This window comes from Fukomys damarensis, unplaced genomic scaffold (genome assembly GCF_012274545.1).
Source record: "Fukomys damarensis isolate Sample0158 unplaced genomic scaffold, DMR_v1.0_HiC HiC_scaffold_22, whole genome shotgun sequence".
NCBI classification, from domain to species: domain Eukaryota; kingdom Metazoa; phylum Chordata; class Mammalia; order Rodentia; family Bathyergidae; genus Fukomys; species Fukomys damarensis.
Window position 1 is genome coordinate 7,530,603 of NW_022900934.1, and position 23,296 is coordinate 7,553,898.

A 23,296-nucleotide genomic window follows, 5' to 3' on the forward strand; every position below is an offset into this window, starting at 1 on the left:
TTCTGGGCTTCAGTTTTGCTTATCATTAAACTCAGATGATATTGAGCTAGTAGAGCTTTTGTAAGGGTTACAAATGACATACAGGAAGTACTTAGATCAGTGCCCAAAACAGAGTAGAGTCTCAATAAATGCTACATTTCACGATTGTCTTCATGGAACAACTAACAGTTTTCTGAAAATGTAGTCTCCCTGAGTTCCTGGCTTCTGAGAAACCCACTAAACTGGAAGTGGGGCTCTGTGTTTGATATAAATTCTTCCAAGGTAATTCTTTCAAAAGAATCATAAATCTGAGGCTAAAATGAAACCGAGACTGAAGAAAATAAGATATATATATTATGGTGAAACATAATGGGTGAAGAAGACAGAAGAGGCATGAGGCTTACTGTTATTGTTAACACCAATTGTTAGAGAAACAATGAGAAAAATAATAACAGCTGCTATAACAACTACAATTGGGACAAAAAAAATAATAACAGCAGAAGCAGTTACAAAACACCATCATCAGACTATTTCAATGCTTTATGTGTACTGATATATTTAATCTTCACTACAATCCCCATGAAATATGTCCTATAATCCTCCCCATATTTCAGACAAGGAAGCTGAAGTTCAAAGAGATCAAGTAATACAGCCAAGACCACAACGCAAGTTAACGTGAAGTCGTGATTCAGTCCCAGCCAGGCACATGCTCTCCGCCATAGTGTCATGACAGGGAGAAGCCCCAGCATTGCCACCATTGCTGCTGTTAGTCCCTACAAAGATACTCTGCACGCAAGCATCAAGGACTCCTCAGGCATGTCACTCACACAAGCACCGTTGTTCGCCTGTGTCTGGCCAGTGTGGCAACAGCACCTCTCCCTAAAGGAACCCACTGGCTGGAGGACCCACTGGGACAGGACCATGACTCTGAACCAAAAGGTAGTCCAGGACCATGGGAGTGCCTGCTGCATCCAAGGAATTCCACAGACATGTGCTGAGTAATTGGTCCCATGGGCTGGCCCACAACTCCACCAGCTTTTAGTTCTTCAAACTGTAAGAATAAACCTGTACAACTATATTATGTATCCATGGAAGTTCTTTCAAGCTGCTGAAGAGAAATGTGACTAATCTTTAAATGTAACTCACCATTCCCACCCGACCCTGGTCTGTGCAGATCTTCACAGACTCCCATTAATGTTATGCAACTGTCCCCATGCGCACAGAAATTCCTGGGTGCCTTTTGCACATCTGCTGGGCCCCCAGCATCATGCAGTCAGTGCTACTCACACAGATTCACGTAGTAGGTGCTTAATTAGTATCTGATAAGATGTCCAAGACTCATGGTAGGTCCTCATTGACTAGGAGCCAAAACTGAGGTTCAGGTGATTTAAGAACCCACAAGACTCAGGCCCGGGTTTTAGGGGTAAGTCTGCTGCTTTGCATACCATGTGATGTGGCCATGACCTAAAAAAGAGTTTACAAGTAAAACACTGCAAGCTTGGAATAACTCTCCTGACTGGTGACTACATTATCCCTCAGGTCTGTGAACTGTGATGCATTAATTATAAGATAAAGTGGCTTGTGTTTTCATAGCACTTGTCATCTCTCAGGTGGACTGTCTATGAATCAATTTTAGAAGAGCATTTTTGAGAAAGATGCCAGGTGATTCATTTAAGTGTTCCCTCCATATAGCTTATATAAAGCTCACAGAAGTTTCCAAAGTAGAGAAAAGCACACTTAAAATTATACTGAGAAAATACCACAATGACATTTAATGTAATGTTGTGTCATGACATTAATTCATGGATGATTTGTCAGAGGGCAGTGATGGACCACAGGGGTGACTAAAAGTTTCAGGAAATAACTAATCCTGTTACTGGTTGCAGGATCTAACAAGGAGTCTCGTTTATATAGCTCATGATCTCCTTTCATCTCTGGGGCAGCTTACAGTGACTGTATTGTAGTCCCAGTCTCCGTGGAGGCTGAGGTACAGAGAGGTTAATCAGTTTATCCAGGGTCACAAAGATACAGGCCAGTGCTAGTGTGTGACTCCACAATTTGGTTTCAAAGCCTGAACCTAATTATTGTTTCATTCTGCCTTTGGATAAAGGATAAAAATCAGCACGTCATGCAACACCTCGGGAGAATATACCACTAGGTAGCTGCGAAGTATGAACAAACAGGAGTTAAATCACCCTGGAAAAAGTGGGAAAGATGGAGGCAGGATATAGGGCAAAGCTGGCTGGAGAAACAAGCACAAGGTATAAGTTACAAGATCCTGGGAAATTCCCAGGATGCCCTGTGGGCTCCCACAAGGTGTGTACAGCACAAAAGAGATGGGATGCAGCGGGGAGCCTGTTTGGCGACTCTCAAGGGTAGCCCACCCTGCGTCTCTCAGAACAGGGTGTACTTTTGTTTTTTGTCCCTTGTCCTTTTCTGTTTGGCCCAAGTTCAATCTGCAGATCCAGTTTCTCCCTTACCCCCTTACCCCTCACTTTTCAGGCAAACTTTCAGCACCATTTTTGGCTTTTCTTGTTCAATTCTTTGCTCAAGTCAAGAAGGACCTGGAGTGCATTCAGTTGGCGACCCATTTCTAATGGATCCAGCGATGATAAGCCCACAGTCGGGTGTAACTTCTGACGTGCCTCAGTGGATCCCCTTCTGCTGCCGTTCAGCCCTTGTGAGGTCCTTGTCTCCCAAGTGAGAGCAGGAGTTAGAGACTTGTTTCTTGTTAACAGAGCACAGCAGCGGGGAGAGGGGTCCTGCTGACTCCTCCTCCCACCCTCCTCTGTCCTTGTGCCCCATCACTCTGAAGAAGGCAGCAGCTATGTTGTGAAGTGCTGTGCCGAGAGGCTTAGGAAACCTGGGGGTGTTTAGCCAGCAGCCAAGCACTCAGGAGGAACGGGATCCTGCCAACAGCTACGTGAGTGACCAGGGAACACACTGTCTTAGTCCATAAGAAAATATCAGACTGGCAGTTTCAACAACAGAAGTTTCTTTCTCGGAGTCTTTGAGGCTGGAAGTCTAAGATCAAGGTTCCAGTAGATTTGGTTCCTAGAGCAAGTTGACTCCTCTTCCCCATGTGCAGATAGCTGCCCTCTTGCTGTATCCTCACAAGGATTAGAGGGATAACGTCTCTTCTATCTTCTAAGGGAACTAATTCTATTCATTGGGCCTCCACCCTCATGAACAAAGCCCTTTCCCAAAGGCCCCACCTTTAGTAGTGTTATATTAGGAATTAGAGCTTCTATGCATAAAATTTGGGGTGGGAACACAAACTTTCATTCCACATCACACACCCATCCCAGGCTAGCTGTGAGATTACTTAATCCTTGCAGGAAACATTGAACTGAAGGACTCAGCTAAGTCTTACCTGGACTCCCCATCCACAGACACTGCGAGGCAATACATGTGCACAATTACAGCCACTTGACTCATACAGGACATGTTGTTAGGTAGCAAGAGATGACAAGCACAGCATGTGAAGGTTGCATGGAATGGAAGTCCCCACGGCTGGGTTCCCATCTCAAGGCCATTCTGACCTCAGCAACAGCCACAGAGAATGACTCCGTGGGGGCACAGACTCATCTGTAGCCGCAGAGTCCACCCAGTATGTGCAGCAAGATGTGAAGTGGGGACAAAGTCTCGGGCCACGTCAGAGGGCACCAGAAGGATTTCTGCACACTTCTGAGGGGCCAGCCAGTGGGCCTACAGAACTGGCATCATTGTCGACATAGCCTTGACGAAGTGCCATAAGCGGCCCTTTGCTCCTTTCCTTGGCTGGAATCTCACCCTTCCTCCTGCTTCCCAAGACCACCTCCCAAATTAACTATTACATTCAGTCTCTGGTCATCAGCTCTGCTTCAAACTAAGACCATGGGTGATTCTCCATTGTGGGGGGACTTGAATAAGCAGAAGGTTTTGTGCTTAGGCAAGAGGGGAGGAGAAGGGAAGAAGTTTAACTCAGGTGTAGTAGGTGGCAAAGCATAGAGTTAGCTGAAAATAGAATTTCTGATTTGCCTGAAAGAATTAGATTGACTATGAGAATGGAAATACTGAATCTCTTTGTCTGTGGAATGTGATTCCCTTAGGAATCTACATTTCTCTTACCTGTCCCAATATTTTTTGAGCCTTCAAATTTAAGAATCAGTAGTTTGGTGAAAGGTAAGGATCCAGAAGAGAGGAATGGTGCACGGTCATGCTTATGGAGACCCTCAAAGTCTTTCTTCAAAGACCAAAATGTAGGCTTGAGGGCAGAACACTAGAACATCGTTAGATTTCTTGGGAGGGAGGCACACAGTGATTTCCTAAGACAAAAGCTGAGATGAGATACAAATTTAGGAACACAAAGGTAATAAGAAAATGTATTGGGATTCAAGTACAATAACTGATCAAACAAAGGAGGAGCGATGCATTCTGTGAAATAAGCCTGAAATTTAAATTAGTCTCACCTCACTATATCTCCTTTTCTGCACCATCACCAGACTGGATTTGTGGGCCTCTATGCATTTCTTTATAATTCATGGCACACAATATTAATCTCTTTGTGGTAATTAATTGCTATTGTATTACTTTCAAACGTATAAAATTTTCCCAGGAGAAAAACTCTACCCCACACTTATGAAAAGGTTATTTATGTAGCCAGGCCTCTTGGAAGGTCCAGCTTTTCCTTTGTGAAGATTAAAGCCTAAAGCAAAAACAGTTCTAAGCATAGACTTCAAACATATTTTTATAGATATAATTGGACGTTTGACAATTACCTGTGTGTTAGTTGAGAACTAATGCAGATTTTTAAATTAAACCAAGTCAAGATTTCATTACTGCTTAAAAATATTACAACACAAAGAAAGAAGGGGAAAATACCAATGCCATGGTTTTGTTTGGATTGCACTTTGCTTGCACATTAATTTGCTTTGGGGTTTTTTTTTAGGGTTGCAAAAGGAATAATATCCATCACAAGAAAGAATATACATTCTTAAGACTGAGAGATGTTGTAATTACTGTTATTTTAGTAAGAGATATATTTTCTCTCTCTCTCTCTCTCTCTCTCTCTCTCTCTCTCTGCCCTTACTCATTTTATAACAGCATTTGTAGGCACAGGGCATTAGAACACCTCGTTCACTTCCACTGAGATGAAGCCTCTCTCCTCATAACACACATTCTGTGCACATAGAATTTAGACTATAGGGTATGACGTTGACTCAGCTTGTTTTCACCCCAGCTGTGATGTTTGCATGATGCGATCCCCTGGACAATCTTAGTTCCAACTGTACAGGGTGTCTATAAAAATCAAACAGCCTGGAAGAGACTCTTAGAAGAAAGCTGATATGTGATAAGAGCCTATGTACTGAGTACTCTGTCCTGATTGTATGCCACACTCATGCCCCACTGGCAAGGAGGCACACAGGGGAGGGGGCGGTGTTATGACACATGGCTGTTCTGTGTATCTCTTCCACCATCTTATTCATAGGCTCTCCTCCATTGTCTCAAAAATACTATGAAATCCTCAACTGTCAAGCATTTGTTGCCTACTTGAAAAAACAGAGCTGTGTTTATTAACTGTGGAGCAAGGCAATTGAGAGGTTACGGTACCTGACTCTCACTAGCACTAAGATGAATGTGTGTCCTCCTTCCAGGGTTGGTGCAGTTGATTGTGTCTTCTCTATGACAGATGACTTAATTCATCTACTGTTATGAATGGCCAAGAAGACATTAAAATTAAGCAATAGTTTCATTGCCCTCACAAAGTATATTTTGAGGAAATTGGACACCAAGATGGTGATATTTCTATAGTGTGATTGTTTATCCTTAAAAGAAAGGTTCAGAAGACTTCAAAAATAAGCCAGAAAGACTTGCTTCCTCTTCTATTTCCCAAGGTCAGTCAGTTGCAAATGTACCTGATCCTGCAGACCTGTGACTAGAAGACAGGCTAAACAATCCATTAATGCACCATTATTATGCATGTGACTGCATTAATGGAGAAAAAAGACACTCGGAGAAGGTAGGAAAAGGTACAGTTGAAAGACACAAGGTGATGAATGTAGAGGAGAGAGATGACAGTGCTCAAATTGAAATAACAAGCAGAACAATCAGTTTTGAATACCCCATATCAAGTTCAGTTAATAGCAGGAGAAAGTACTGAGCTGGTAAATTCAGGAAAGCATATATTTAGGAAAACAATAAAAAATGGATAAACCTTTTGTATCGTTATCATGGAAGTTGCATGAGCCATGGACATGGTTGGAATTCCATCAAATATAATGCACAATGTATCCAGGACCAAACGTACCCATTCCACTCCTGTGATCTCAGCAGCCAGCCTTTCTCTTCCTATAAATGTAACAGGAGTCAGGACTGGTCTGGGCAAATAAAGTAAGCACCATTCCCAGAAAAAGCACCATGGAGTGCAATCAGAGCCCAAGGAGCAGGACAGAGAATTGAGGCACTAGTCAAAGGGCCATCAAGAGAGTGCTGACTTGAGCCAGAAATGGAAGTGAGAGAACTAACGCTGAAATATTCTGAATTATAATGCTCGGAATGCACATTGATTCTAATCAGCATTCATACAATACGAATTAATAAATCAGTGGCCACTGCTTCAAGGTAGAACATTTTGGGGTCTGGGAAATGCTGGGTTCATTGTAGGAGGAAAAAAAAAGTATTTGGGTAGCTAGAAACTTTGCCAGTTTCTTTAACTGAATATCTTCCTCGACCCATTTTCCAAGTAGGGAATGACTAGGTGGACGTTAATAGCAGCCGAGAAGACAATAAGGATCTAGTTTGACTCCTCTTGCCCAAATCATGAGCAGATTTCTAGAATGATGAGAAGTGGTGTGGTCCTGAACAAGGGCTGGGCTGAAGGGTGAGAGGAAACGTATTCCATGATCCTCCTCACATCTCTACAGTGGAGCTGTGGACTGAAAAAAGCCATCATGAAAATGGCCCTGTGTTTTCGGCCAAGAAAGTCGCTCACTAACCTAGGGACTTGGTGGGTAAGGAGAAGGTTATCTATCACCGTCACGTAAAGAGCAGTACCGAAATATTCACTTTGAAGTTGTTCATCAGTTTAGAGGAAGACTAGTCTCTCAACACTATGCTGAACTCTTGCATGCTTAGTTTTACTTAGTCTTTTGAACAAGCATATATGTTATATTTGTGATGGCTGCTCTTGATTGTCAACTTAGTGAGTTGAGAGGTACCAAGGAGTTTAATAAAACATAGTGGGTCACAGGGACGGAGTGACATGACATCTGGGACTATACCCCTGACCTACCGACTTCCTTCTGTTCTCTCTGCTTCTCAGAGGACATAAAGCTGAGCAACTTTCCTCTGCCCTGACACCTGGCCATAATTTATTTTTTTTCACTTATGGTCAACTAACCATAAGCCACTCTGAAACTATAAGCCAAAGTAAATCTCTTGTCCTTTAAGTTGCAGGTGTCAGATATTTTTGCCCCAGTGACAGAGAGGTGACTGATATAATACTGTGATCGCTATCCCACTTGTACAAGCGAGGAAAACTTGAGCTCTGCAAGTTTTGATGCTGTGGCCAATGTCTTAAGGGGATTCTAAGTGGCAGCACGAGTTGCAAATGACGCCAATCTCAGTGGGAGCGCATTGTCTTTGCTTCTGTTATTACTGCCTCCCGACCTAATCTTGTTAAATGAATTTATTAATATATTCTGCACAGAGAGTCTAAGATCCTGTCAGTGTTCACCTGCAATAAGTAATCCTAATAGATTTAAGGGGAAATATTTTAGCTCTCACACTGCATGAAATAATTACCCATTGACACCAGTCGTGATGAGATTGTTACCCAGGGAAAAACACAAAGAAGAAAAGAAGAAGCCTAAACACAGGTTCATTTAATCATGCAGAACTTCTTAATATCTGTAAGTATAAAGCAATGGTTGCAAATCATGAGCAGATTTCTAGAATGATGAGAAGTGGTGTGGTCCTGAACAAGGGCTGGGCTGAAGGGTGAGAGGAAACGTATTCCATGATCCTCCTCACATCTCTACAGTGGAGCTGTGGACTGAAAAAAGCCATCATGAAAATGGCCCTGTGTTTTCGGCCAAGAAAGTCGCTCACTAACCTAGGGACTTGGTGGGTAAGGAGAAGGTTATCTATCACCGTCACGTAAAGAGCAGTACCGAAATATTCACTTTGAAGTTGTTCATCAGTTTAGAGGAAGACTAGTCTCTCAACACTATGCTGAACTCTTGCATGCTTAGTTTTACTTAGTCTTTTGAACAAGCATATATGTTATATTTGTGATGGCTGCTCTTGATTGTCAACTTAGTGAGTTGAGAGGTACCAAGGAGTTTAATAAAACATAGTGGGTCACAGGGACGGAGTGACATGACATCTGGGACTATACCCCTGACCTACCGACTTCCTTCTGTTCTCTCTGCTTCTCAGAGGACATAAAGCTGAGCAACTTTCCTCTGCCCTGACACCTGGCCATAATTTATTTTTTTTCACTTATGGTCAACTAACCATAAGCCACTCTGAAACTATAAGCCAAAGTAAATCTCTTGTCCTTTAAGTTGCAGGTGTCAGATATTTTTGCCCCAGTGACAGAGAGGTGACTGATATAATACTGTGATCGCTATCCCACTTGTACAAGCGAGGAAAACTTGAGCTCTGCAAGTTTTGATGCTGTGGCCAATGTCTTAAGGGGATTCTAAGTGGCAGCACGAGTTGCAAATGACGCCAATCTCAGTGGGAGCGCATTGTCTTTGCTTCTGTTATTACTGCCTCCCGACCTAATCTTGTTAAATGAATTTATTAATATATTCTGCACAGAGAGTCTAAGATCCTGTCAGTGTTCACCTGCAATAAGTAATCCTAATAGATTTAAGGGGAAATATTTTAGCTCTCACACTGCATGAAATAATTACCCATTGACACCAGTCGTGATGAGATTGTTACCCAGGGAAAAACACAAAGAAGAAAAGAAGAAGCCTAAACACAGGTTCATTTAATCATGCAGAACTTCTTAATATCTGTAAGTATAAAGCAATGGTTGCTACTGTAGTAATGGTGGTGACTATGGTTACAGTAACTTTCCTAAAGTTATTTCCTTATGGAGATTCTCCAAAAGTATATATTCACCTTATGTTTCATAAGAAAAACAGTAGGTGCCCAAGTGCAGAAATTTATGACAGCCTGGTGAAGGCACACACACCAAAGTTCAGTGTAACCAAGAAAGAGCAAAGGAAGATTTATTTTGCATTACATTTTCTTTGAGCATGGAGATCCTCATCAAGATAAATGAGATTTCAATTCCAAATAATAAATATAATCTGAAGAAATCAAAAGCACTTTTCCCCCCTTTTTGAAGTCATAGCTCTATTGGATTCTGTGCTTTTTTATAAGAGATATGTTAATGAAAACAGAAATGGACTCTCGTCACACAGTAGCTTGGCTTTGTAATCTTACAAGAACAGGAAATGCTTATTTTATTAGCTAAAATTTATGAAGCACAATACCGGTGCACCATTTGCTGTCATTAGGAGAGAGACAGAAAGGAAATAATAATGATTTTGATAGGAAAATTCTGCGGTGTGTTTGGGTCTAACAGGCAATGAGAGCTTGGCTTTTTACCTACGTTCCTTAGTCAAATTCTCATTTAAATGGTCAAATACATGTACAAACAGAAAGCATTCTATTTCATATCAGAAACCACAAAGGAATTAAAATTTCAAGAACACCTAGCATCATAATTTAAAGTTATTGTGGGTTATTACAAACACATAAACTGTGTGACCTCACCTGTGAGGTAAAGCTCTCCAAATGGAAGACATGACAGAAAGGATCTATGCAAAGGCACAATTGGGAGAAATCACATGATGGGGGCCAGGTCGAGCCCAGCAATTTTGGGGATGGTGTTGAAGTGAGTTTTAATCATCACAGCAAGGCAAAGAAAGAGGTACTCAATCATCCTTGCATATCAAGCTTTTAATGGATAGCAGTATATGTAAAGGAAAGAATAAGAAATGTTTGAACAGAGGCACACATAACCACACATATATCAAAGGCCCAATCACAGAGCTAAAGTAAGCCGGGTGCAATGGTGCACCCCCATAATCCAGCACTCTGGGGGGGACGGGTAAGAGGCCCAGCCTAATGACTTAGCAAGACCCTGTCTCAAAGTTTTAAAAAGTGAAAATAACTGGAAAAAGAAGTTGTGGTTTTTCTATAAAATGGAATATTACTCAGCCATAAAGAGCGAGAGAATAGATTCATTCATAGGAAAATGGATGCATATTGAAGATATACTCCTAAGTGAAATAAATAAGTCCCACATGTGTAAATACCAAATAGTTTCCCTGGTGTGAATATTCTGCAACAATGCATAAGATACTAATAAGATTACTGACATTTAGAAATGGGAGGAAAGGAGCTAAAGGTGTAGGGAAGGTGTGATACGTAGGGGAAGAACAAAAAGGGAAAAGAAAAAAATGTGAGAGAATGAAAAGATGAAAATAAAGTGTTTGTAGATGGGGAGGGGAGGAGGGGTGAAGGGAGGGCAGAGGTAAGGGGAAAAAAATGAGAATCAAGACTTGCCATGTAAAGGTACATGATCCCAACAATGAATGTAACTGTACTGTATCCCTAAATGTACCAATAAACTCAATAAAAAAAAAGTGAAAATAAAAAGGACTGAGGATATATATAACTCAGTGTGAAGACCCTGTGTTCAATCTCCATACTGCTAGCTAAATAAAAAAATAAATGCTAAAGTAAGCCCAAATAGCTCCTGATTTAAACACTCACACACACACAAAATAGAAAAAAAAAACCACATTTATCTAAATGGCAAATAAAATGAAATGATACAGGGCCAGGGAATTAATTTAGTGGTTCCACCGCCTGCCTCACAAGCACAAAGTCCCGAGTTCAATCCCTAGTACAAAAAGAAAAGAAAGAAAGAAATCATACAGAAAAAAATAAAAGACTGGCAATCATTTATGGACAAGTAAGGCTTGGCAGTCATTGTTGTGGATTTTTATCTCATTGCACATTAATAACAACCATACAAGGCAGCTATTAATTTTATAACCATTTTATATTTGATAAAATAGAAGTAGAAAAAAGGTGCATTACTTTCTCAAATTCTTAAGTTTGCTGGATGGTAAAGACAACATTCCTGCTTCAGGGGCAAAAAAAAAAAAATCAAAACATAACAGGCAAATTTCAAATAAAAGAAAAAAGGCTTGCAATAACAACATCAGTAGCATCATTTCTCCATTGGAATGGTACTGCATTATTTGAACAGGAAATTGTACATGCACTCCTTTAAAACAAAGCAAAATTAAAAACAATAAAACACAGAGCAAAAGAAGAAAGAAAATAGTTACAATAAAAATTGAAGAGAATTAAGATGCTTTACTAAAATATAGTAATTCAACCAGCTAACTTAATAGCTACAATACATTAATAAAAGGTCACACATGTAAATGTCATAAGGTTTTATGTAAAAACTAGCCCCAATCTTCCTAGAGAGAAGATATGTTTTGCCCATAAACAAATAAAACCATACATGAATGAGTAAACACTTTCTCATTTCTGACGGTCCATGTTGATTGTTTAAAGATTTCTAAAATTTAGAAATTGTTTTGTTATTTAAAAAAGAAAAAGAACTCAATTAAATTCAGAAGGTAGAAGTTTCCTGACTCAAATATTCCAAATAATTCTACCTGGTAGAAAAATAAATACCATTTTGGATTTTTTTTTTAAGTCCAACAAAATACTTCTCTAAATGACAATGCAAAAATGCAAGATTTTTATATAATATATATACAACTATGACCAAAAAAAGCTAGAAGATAATAAATAAACATTAATAACATCCAGCTGATGATTATTTGTTGGGATAGTATGCCTAAGTTACAGCCATGATTGCATATGATTATTTTCCTGTAGGAACAATTATTGCACTCTTATTTATAATAGAGAAAGCCTAAAATTAGGTTTTCTGATGATAAAATACTAAATACATTATGTGGTATTTATCGAAAACATTATTTTAAATGCAATAATATCCTATAAAAGACACAAATAAAAAGGATAATGAATATAACCTCATATATTATACATATTTTCAGGAAGCAGTTTTGAAATACATATATTATTATTATTACATATATATTATTACATATATGTATGTAAATGTAATAAAAGGGAAGAATTCAGAGCAAATAAGTGAGCTTTTATTTCCACCAATGCTTTTCTGTGCAATGTTCTTTTATGTATACACATTACATGGGTTGAAAAAAGGGTTAAATATACTAATTTTTGTAAGCTGTTCAAGGCATCAGATTTTCCTGACATTCTGTGTGTTTCTTCTTACTAACATCTTCAAAATTATTTTCATGTGCAAAAGATATATATATATATATTAAAATTCTTCATAAATTGTCATAATTAAAGACAGCTATCCCAAAACTCACTACATGGTGGTTTTTCTAGAAATGTAAATTTAATTTTATAAATAAAGAGAGAATCTTCTATGAAGAAGTTACTGGAGTAAAATGGATAGCCTTGTCTCCATAATGGCCCTAAGAGACTCATTGTTTTTAAAGATAATGTATGACTAATAAATCTATTTTTCCATCAGAGCATACCCTTTAAAAGAAAAAAAATATAGTGTATTTGTGCCAAATTTAAAAGTTAATTGCTGTCCTATAATTGTGAAGTTTGTTCCCTTCTAAAACAATCTCTGTCTTATTATCCTTAAATCTAAAATAACTTGATGATAGTCTCCCAGGGTCAGAGTTCCAGATGGCATGATTTTTGAAAATTAACAGTCAGTAGTAACTTTGCACTCATTATATTTATAAAAAATTACAATGATTAGATTCAACAGTTGCACATATTTTTCAAAAATGTGTTTATGCATAAAATTATATTCTGTGCAATTCTAATTACATGTTTCAATCTTTTTAATCATAATTATCAAGGTGTATTGCGCAGTTCCATAAATTACCACATGAACACAATGACAATGACTGAAATTACCATTAAAAGATACAAATGAGAGTTTATTTGCTGCAAGGAAAGAAAACCTATTAAGGGCTTCAGGAAAATGATTGTATTTACTTATATGGCAAATACTGACCAGGTTTTCCAAGGACAAAGACAAGAGTGAAGACAAAAATGGAAAGTACAGATCTGTGGCAGGGACAGGGAGTGAGGGACGTATTCTGTCCATAGTAAGTTGGCTCCTTTGGCTGAACCATCTTACTTGAAAAAAAAAAATCCTGACTATAGAAGAAAAGTTAAAACAAAGACCACAACTAAGCCAGTATTTCTAGTAACTTTAAATAACTAATTCCAATCCATTTAATTATTCAATGGGTAGTATAAGGGCTATGATGGTCACTTTAATAGAAAAGGGATAGTTTTATTTGACAGTATGCTATTAAAAGGATAAGGAAAGAAAGCCTAAGTTCATTGTAGTTAATTGAATCATTATTCTAGTGGTTTCTAATTTTAGTGTGTACATCAGAATCAACAGGAAAGTCCCTCCAAATACAGATTGTTTGGACTCCATCCCCACAAAGCCAGAGTCAGTAGTAGATCTGGGATAAAACTTAATAATTTGCTCTTTGAGCAAACTGCCTAGACATAGTTACCGTTAACATATAAATATAGAGTGAAGTGAAGTCAAAATAGAAATAAATCAATTTTCCCATGGACCAGAAGGCAGAAAAACCCTGTACATCTCTGATGGTCCATGGTAAAGCACTCTGACTTCACCAACCTGCACGATGGCAAGGCCTGAGAGCAAGGGAGAGGAATGGCACGAAAGGGCCTTTGGGATAGGACACACAGGTGTAAATGCTGAATAGTCTCTCTGGTATGAAAAGCTGAAGGTGTAAATAAGGTCCAAATTGTATAACTGATAATGTAAAATGGGAAGAAAAGGGCTAAAGGAGCAGGGGAAGTGAGAAGGGTAGGGGAAAGGAAAGAAGGGAAAAGAAAAAATATGAGAAAAGGAAAAAATGGAAATAAAGTCTGTAATTAAGGAAGGGTGGAGGGGGTGAAGGGAGGGCAGGGGTATGGGGAAAAATAAGAACAAAGATACATCATGTAAAGGCCCCAGTGATGAATGTAACTGTACTGTATACCTAAAACACACCTATAAGCTAAAAAAGGGTGGGGTCCTTTGGAGAGCTCAATGTTACCTTCCTCATCTTAAATTCATATAATTAAAATATTTGTTAAAAAATACTATACAGAAAGCAAAGAATAACTGAATTCCCAAAGTGCACATTGACTGACACATAATTTTCATTTGCAAAATTTACAAACTCACAAGATTCTGTTTTTAAAATATTCTTTGCTTTGGAAATTGACTTTCTTGGATGCCTATGAGCCTCTATTTTTCCTTTACAGAACTTTGGTCCTTAATATTACTTATGTAATTGGTCCACTAGATGGAAATCTTCAGTGACCCTCACTAGTTACATGAGATACAGTCATGCCAAAGCACCAAGTCCTGCACATTTGAGACACTCAATAATTACTATCCAATTTCATTTTTATAGGTAGTGGCAGTAATATTATTAGTGTTGTTCCTTTTCTCACCACACCAATCCTAGCATGAAGATAAGCACTTCATAAATATCTGACAAATAAATGACACAGTATTCTAGCCAAAGAAGCCCTTTTCTACATGTATTGACCCTTCCACATTTTTGAAGCTAGCCTTAGACAAAAATGAAACATCCTATCAGTTTTATGATGTATTTTTAAACAGACATATCTGCTATAGTTTTAGCTGTTTTTACTTAACGTCATTAATAACTGGTTATTTTTCTGATTTACAAATTTAATGCAGAACTTACTACTATAATATGTCTTTTTTCCCCAAATCGTAAGGCTCCCTATTTAGACCCAGCTGCTGATAAAGTCTGCATGTGGCCTGGCATAATCACTGCAACTAACTCACTATGAGCTGCCATCTTCTACTACCAAATATTAATGAATAAAGAGCTAGGCCTGTGGCTGTCTGCAAGAGTACTTGAGATGGAAAATCAATCTCAGAGCAAGCACTGGAGAAAAGGGATCTGCATAGCAGCATGTGGTACAGACTGTGCCACAACAGCTCCCTACATTTTCCTTATCAGAGATGACAGATGAGCCAAGGATGAAATATGTCCATCAGACTTCGAGTAGCTCGACACAGAGCACCCAACTCTGAAATGTGATAATTATCAGTCAATGTTGAACACAATCTGGAGTCTCAGAAACAGACTGCTGTCTGTAGATTATAGACGACATAAGAAATTCGTGGGTGTGAATTGTTTGTGCATATACAAAACCTACATATGCCCTCTTCTCAAAAGAGACAAGCAAGTGGTTGAAATGCAAAGATACAGCTAGTAGGATTTGCAAGGGCACAGAACTCTGTGCCTTTAGCCCTGCTACTTCATTAGGGAAAGAAAAAGACAAACCTAAGGGCATCTAACTAGGTCCATTACCAAGTGTGTTAGTCAGCTTCCCAGTCTCTAGGACCCAATGTCTTGCACCATCTTAAAAGGTAGAGAGGTTTGTGTGGCTTGTGGTTTCACGAGATACAGTCCATGGGCAAGTGGCTCCAATGCACAAACCTCACGGTAGAAGAATGTGGCACAGTAAAGCTGCTTGATTCATAGCAGCCAGGAAGCAGAGCAGGAGAAAAGTGCCAGAGATGAAGGGGGAAGGGATCGAATATAAACCCCAAGGTTGCAATTCCATGACTCAACCAACACGCAGACTGTGTGTTGCTCCTCATCTGAGTTCATCCCAAGCCAATCAATGAGACAATCAGGTTTAACCATTACACCATAGAAAATCTGAATACAAACAATAGTAATAGCCCCTCACTAAGCATTGACCATATGCCAAATGTTCTCATCAACCTATTTTATTACCTTTAATCGTTTCAACAATCCCATGGGGTAGGACCGTCTATCTTCCTTTGGTAAATAGGCAAACCAACCAAGGTTTGAAAAGGTTAAAGACTCTGACCACTGATAGCAAGTATTGGCCTGAATTATATGGATTTACTGCGGTATCTTCTAGAACAAAATGTTGTTTTTCATGATAACAACCAAACGCAAGATGTAAATTATAGTGAGTTACCTGACCCATAAACACATTCTATTTAGTAATACCATGTAACACCATTTCATCTTTGAAATTTTCTTTATCTGTAATATATTAATATACACAGTTATATAGTTGCAGTGTTGGTAAGTAATATATTCAGGTCAAGAAATGCTGCTTGAAGTGAAAATGTCCCTGGAGTGAGACACAAACTTGCAGATGAGACTTCATTTAGAACTACACTGGAAGTCTGTTAGAGAGGTGCTGACTTTCTGCATTTGCTATAATTGTCCTCGGGTCACTCGGCGGAAGGAGAGCACTCTTTGTTGACTGCCGTATCTAGAACTTGCCTTGCAGAATTTCCAACCAGTAGAAAGTCACAGTATCGATGTTCCCAATCCATTTGGCCTGCACTGGGGTAATCTGGGAAGTTTTAAAAATACAAAGATCTGAACCCCACTCCCAGATATTTCGGGTTGATTGGTGCGAAGTGAGATACGGGGATTAATGTGGTTTTTGAAGTTCGCTGCAATGATTCCAATGTACTCCAATGACAAGCACAGAGAGTAAACAAAATAAAAGAAAGGAAAGGAAAATTTAGATAATGGGTAAAATGGGAGAAAATATTCTTACTGCTAGTTTTCTTTGGTTGCTAGGATCAATATCTTTACATTATTATTAATCATTTGTGTTTCCCTTATGCTGCCCCCTTCACGCTCAATCAGAGAAGGGGTATAACGGCAGGAAGAAGACCAAGAAGAACTTCCAAAGCAGGAACAAATGGGGCAGGAGCTGATTGCTTTTTGTTTTTTGGGTTTTTTTGCAAAAAAAAAAAAATTAAAAATGGGAGCACACCTAATCCACCTCCCCCCATTAGAAAAATTTCCCATTAATGAAAGAACTCAAATTAAATGTTGGATAATGTGAGTGCAGGTATCTGTAGAGAGAAGCCAGAGAAAGGTTTGGTGGACAACTTTCGGAGATTGCACAACTCCCATAAGACACGAAATATCCAAGAGCTGAGGGTCCCTGGCCTCGCTACATAGGAAAGGTCACAGAGAACAGGACGGCCCCAAGGGGAAAAACATCGAGGATAATGATAATCACAACGGCAGCAGCATACATCCTGCTTGCCTGCAGTGTGATTCAATGAGGCAAGGCTTTGGGCTGTGGTTAGAATGTGAGGGCAGAAACCTGGTGAATGGAAGGAGTTAGGGTTAGTGAGACTCTGGAGAGCTCCCTCCTTCCTGTCACCGTTTGAGGACCCAGCGACTAAGCAACGGTCTGTGAACCAGGAAACAAGCTCACACCAAGCCCCAGATCTGCCAACACCTTGACCTTGGACTTCATGGCCTCCAGACCTGAGCAATAAGTGTTTATTGTTTGTAAACTCCTCAGCCTGTGCAGTTACCTTGTAGCATTCCAGACTGCCTAAACACAGATAGATTTAAATAGTTTCCTACAAACGTTTTGCACAAAGAGCATGGAGACAGTGGGGGGATCCCATAAGCCAAGAGAGGCTGAGCTGGCAGGGACGACTCGAGGGCTTTTCCATGGCTCCCCTTAGTGACAGTGACAAAAAACTGGATGCTTTGTGTAATGCATGCATCTGCAGATACTAAAGACAAGGTGTATCCCTTCCTCCAAGGTTTTGGCATTTCATAATGTGAATTTTAGATGAGATCCTACAAACTTTAGAAAGCTCCAAATTGCCTACGATTAATTTTTCTCCTCAGGCAAAATGAAGGATTTAAATTAAAAATTATCAACGAAAAAAAAAGAAGTATAGAAACCCAGCATCCTTGTGTGAGGTCTAACCCGTGGTTCCCAGAGCGCTGCGGGATCCATTTCTCCCGGGACTCACTCAGTTAAGAGACCTTCTCATGCATCCTCACCTCAGTGCCGCTTCCAGGGAGCTTGACCTGCGAGAAAACTCCAACACTGCCCCACACAAACCTTCTCCCTCTAGTTACACCTGTTTCCACATGCTCCCCAATTTTCCTCCACTATCCTGCACTCTTTAGCTAGGGACACCAGCCCTGATTGACCTCCTCTGCCTTGGGTAGCTTCCCTCGTTGGTCCCCGCCACAATGGTCTTTCAGTTTCCAACGCCAGGCCATAGTTCCTGAACACAGAGAAATTTGCAAGTCTGTTTGCCTTCATGGTGACTATTCTATCTAAAGTAAATCTACCTCCTTCCTTTCCAAAAAAAATCTCATTTGAACTGTAAAACACAACCTCATCAGGAACCCATTCTGATTGCTATAAATGACTTCATTCCCCAACCACAAAAGTAATCTCTTATTTTGCAAACTCTCCACTTTTATCTTTTGTCTTCTCATTTACATAGCTCTACTTTTGTATTGAACAAACTCAACTCCACTGGGATTTATTTACCTTCACTTCGAGACAGGAAGCTGTCTGTCTGCAGACAACGGACTGGCCCATCAGCTCCTTGAATTACAAGGAATTCACGACACTGAAAATTAGTAATATTATTTTTCTCTTCAAGTATGTTTACTATGATCTTCCACTCTTACTTAGTCCTAATAAATACCCTTACACATACTCTCCTGATACTCACTTCTATCCTAAACACTCAAATACATGCATATGTTCTGTAAAGTTTAGGATTCTAGAATTCTTGTTATCTAGAACATTTATTTTGTGATTCAAAGACTTTTTTACTTCCCCTAAAACAGTTTTGTGCTGTTTGCATTTATGTGCAGCCCTTTCTCAAGGAGACCAAGGAGTACACATATGCATCTTTGTTCCCTCACTACCACACTCAATAAATATCCAACAAATGAGTGAGTGAATGAATAAAACAAATGAACCAGTGCAGCTCTTGTTTTCCTGATGATGTCAAAGCTCCTTGAACACAGACTATCACAAAGTTTTCGATGTTCCCAATAGGAAATAACTCCTGATAGATGCTCAATAAATGCTCATTGAGTTGAATTATTAAGTGTTTTAACATTCGATTTCCACATGAGTTCATTCCGTAGCATTCTCATGCTACGGATAGTAGAATGTAAATTATGGGATCTGTCTAGAGTTTCAAAACCCTGCAGTGAGGAACTGAAGATTAGAGATCACAGCTCTTGATTCACGACCAAGAATTTACTTCAAAAAGTCCCTCTGCCTCTTTAAATTATATACAGTCAGCACCCCATTATGCTGCACAGTGTTAACCTGATGTATTATTCATGAGAACCTTGATTTACTCTCCTGCACTGATTCCCACATGGTTGTCACATCACCAACTTCAAGGCTACTCCTGAAGAGCCTGTTTCCAGGAAGTATGTGAGGGGTTCTGAGCTCAGGTCCTCAAAAAGAGCACCATACGGAGCAGTGTACGGGGCAGTTTATCTACATAAGCTCACGTCATCCTCAGCAAGCCTTTAGGAAAGAGGCGCTAGTATGAAAATTCAGATATAAACCTGCTAACCCTAATGAGAATAAGACAAGAGGAGTGTTCCGCTCTCTTCCCAGCCCCGGGACACTGCATGTCTGATAGTATGTGCTCAGTGAATGTGCACTGACTGAGTGAACTTGCTGGACTTCGGAAGTCAGCAAGGCAGGGGCTGAGGTACAGACTGAGGCTGCCCTTCTTCTGCCATACATCTTCTGGGCTTCTGGGACCCCTGAACCAGCAGTAGCAGCAGCAGCAGTCCCTGTGAGCCCATTCCTAAGACAGACTCTCAGGCCTCATTCCAGAACCAGTGAATCAGTCTGCCTGAACATACTTGTGTGGATAGATGTCTAGAGCGAAACTGTGCCGTATTTTGTTGTTATCCGAGGTCTGCAGCAGTTATTATTTTTTCCATTAAAGTTTATTGGTGCTTTTTAAGTATGCGACACAGTTACACTCATCATTGGGATCTTGAACCTTTACATGATGTGTCTTGGTTCTTCTTCTTTCCCCGTTGCCCAGCCCTCCCTTCACCCGCTCCACCCCTCCCTATTTACAAAGACTTTGTTTCCATGTTTTCCCTTTTCTCATATATTTTCTGTTCCCTTCTTTCCTTCCCCCTACCCCTCCCACTTCCCCTACTCCTTTAGATGTTCTCTCCCTGTCTCACATGATCAGTTATACCTTTGGATCCTTATTTACACTTTCAGGTTTTCACACCAGAGAAACTATTCTGTGTTTACATGCGTGTGTAATAGTTATTCTTAATGATGCTTTTTCCTCACTCAACAAAAGAGAAGTCAAGAATCAATTCCTGGGACTCAGTCCTACAGGCACTGCAACAGATAGGTGTGGGCATGGACACTAGCAAGCATGTCTATCAGGGCCAAGGGCATGAATCCCACCAATGCCATTCCTGACCTTAACAAGCCCAAAGTCAGCACAACAACGTGTTATCTGGGGCTTGTTGATCGCCTCCTCTGCTGCCTGAAACCTGCCTTGTCACCCCATACTGCTTTGTTTTGTTTTTTGCATTGTGAGTGAGAAAAAATGAGCATTTTTTTGTAGGCAAAAAGATCCATAACTTTTAGAGGGCAACTAAAATTCTCTTTAGCATTGATACAAAAATTAGAAATGGACCACTATTCTTAGCAGAAATAAAAAAAACTTAAAAATTTTACTTGGCATTTGTATCATAATAAATACAAATGCATACCCTTAATATATATGCATATATCACATGCACCTAAAAATATATATAAATATGTTACATATATTTAGTGTGTGACCAGTTCAAACAGTTATGTTAATCCAATAAATTAGTTAAAAAGCTTAAAATGGTGCAGGGTACAAACTTGATTCTTAAGAAATATTCACTGACTATAGCTGTTGCATTACTATTCACAAAGACAAGCAGTCAAATAGAAGTGCATGTTTATATGTCATATACCACATATTCACATATATATCAACAATTACTGATATTATATGTATACATACACATATATGTAGTATATACGCCCATATATTTCACAGGTAGGTTATATGTGCACATATATACATTCACACAAATGCAAACACACACAATAGGTATCTTAAGCCAGCAGTAGAGATCATCTTAATTTCTATTCTTTCTGCTTCATTTGCTACACTTCCTGCACATTTCCAGGTAACCAGCTCTCTCGTTCTACAATAGTTCTAAACTCTATGCATCTAAATTACTGAAGGGACTTGTTAAAAATTCAAATAGCTGAAACTCTCCAGAATCTATCAAATAGTATCTTCAGGGTTAGGGTACGTATAATAATCATTTCTAACAAGCTCAGGGAATATGTATTTTTTAAATGAGCTCCGCGGGTGATTGTAACATTCAGCTAGCTTTAGGAACATATGCACTATATACAGATCCCCTCAAAATTTCATGTGCCTGCAAATTACCTGGAAATCTGATTAAAATGCAGCTTCTGCTTCAGGAATGTGGGCTCAGGCCTGAGAGCCCATATTTCTAACAAGCTGCTGCTGCAGCTGGTCTATACAAAAATTCTAAGTAGTATACAAAAATTTTGAGTAGCAATGCTCTATCCCTTGCTTTAACTTTTCAGTCTGCTTTTCTGCCCCAGTTTCAGAGCTCTCTAACCCTGGGAACAGCCCAGCAGTTTGAGAACTAAAGCCACTTTGTAGGATGGATGCATCCGAGCTCTGAGGAACCGCAGGAAGTGTTTTGCTCTGTCCAGTGACTTAAGGAACTGGGTGCATCAAGTTATGCATTCCAGTCAGGAGAACACCTCCATGACTTCAATACCAAAATCCCCCTGGTCACTTGCCAGCATGGTTACTTGCTAGAACACAAAATAATAATCTAAATGTTAACAAGTTGCCATTAAAGAATGATGACCATTTTCAGAGTACAGCTAATCCTAGACATCCTACAAAGAGGTGATGGAAGAGGGGATATTTTATTCATCCCAAAGTTTCATTAACAATTCTTCTTTAAGACAGCTGGGCCTCTCGCACCTTATCTGAAAATCCTTGCCACTGACTGGTGTAGTGATTAGTTAAACCTAAAATAAAAAAAAAGAGTGAGAATATGGGCACGAGACAGATTGTGTGTGAAGCACACCTTTTGAATGAAACCCTGCAAAATGTCTCTTGCCAGCTACACAAGCAGAGGTCTGCAAACACGTCCCGGGAGGCATGTTGACACAAACAGCTCCCTGCTCCCTGTGTGTGGGTTAGAGAAGCAGGGTACAGGAAAGGGGTCTGTCTGGCTCCAAAACATGCTGCAACAATCCTAGTAATTACATAATAATGATTTTATAGTAGAAAGACCAGTAATCAACATCATTACTATGCCATAGAAGTCACAAGAGATAGAAACTTGACTTGAATGGATTTTTTAAAAAAAAGTTATTGTTTTGTATCATTTGAAAATACAAATTGGATTGGGGAGCTTTAATGAATAACAAAGTTTATACTTTTCCTTGCCCTCCAGTTGTTCCTGTGTTTCTTTCTCGTTCTTCTTGGTGTTTGTGTATCTCTTGTCTAGTTGGAGCTTACAGAAGCTTCTTAAATTTACTGTCTGCAATCCCGAAGTGATTGCACTACTTACAGAAGCCTGGCCATTGAGTCTCATTGACCCAGCCTCAATGACAGGTCTAGCCTTGAAGCAGTTGATTGGACCGAGGGAGGGCACATGCTGATGGGCCTGGGTCACATGACCAGATTGTAACTATTTGCATGCGGGGATTGGAGGGTTATAAGTCGACTCAGTGACACAGGAACTAAAAATCATAAAATGAAAGAACTGTTATTGGAAGACAGAATCATTGGTGGAAACCTGCAATCTCATAATAAATCTAAGAGCAGAAACTGATGAAATAGCAAACAAATAGTGAAAATCAATCAGCTATAATTTTCTTTTTTGAAATAAGTTACCAAATCAACCAGAATTAGAGTGATAAAGGAAGAAAGACAAAGGACAAAAAACAAATTATCACTATCATCAGTAAAAGAAATGATACCATTTAGGAGTCTGCAGATATTAAGTAGAAGCTGAGAAGTATCACAAATAATGTACAATGAATAATAACAATGAATTTGATAATGTAAGTGTAATTGTCAAATACTTTGAAAAAAGTGAAACAACCAAACTAACAAAAGAAAAATTTTTTAAAGCTGAATAATTATTTATCCCTAACAAATGTGAATTGGTAAAAACAAAACTTTCTTCAAAGAAAACTCTAGGACCAAATAACTTCATTAGTGAATTCTAATAAACATTTAAAGGAGAAATAAAAAATA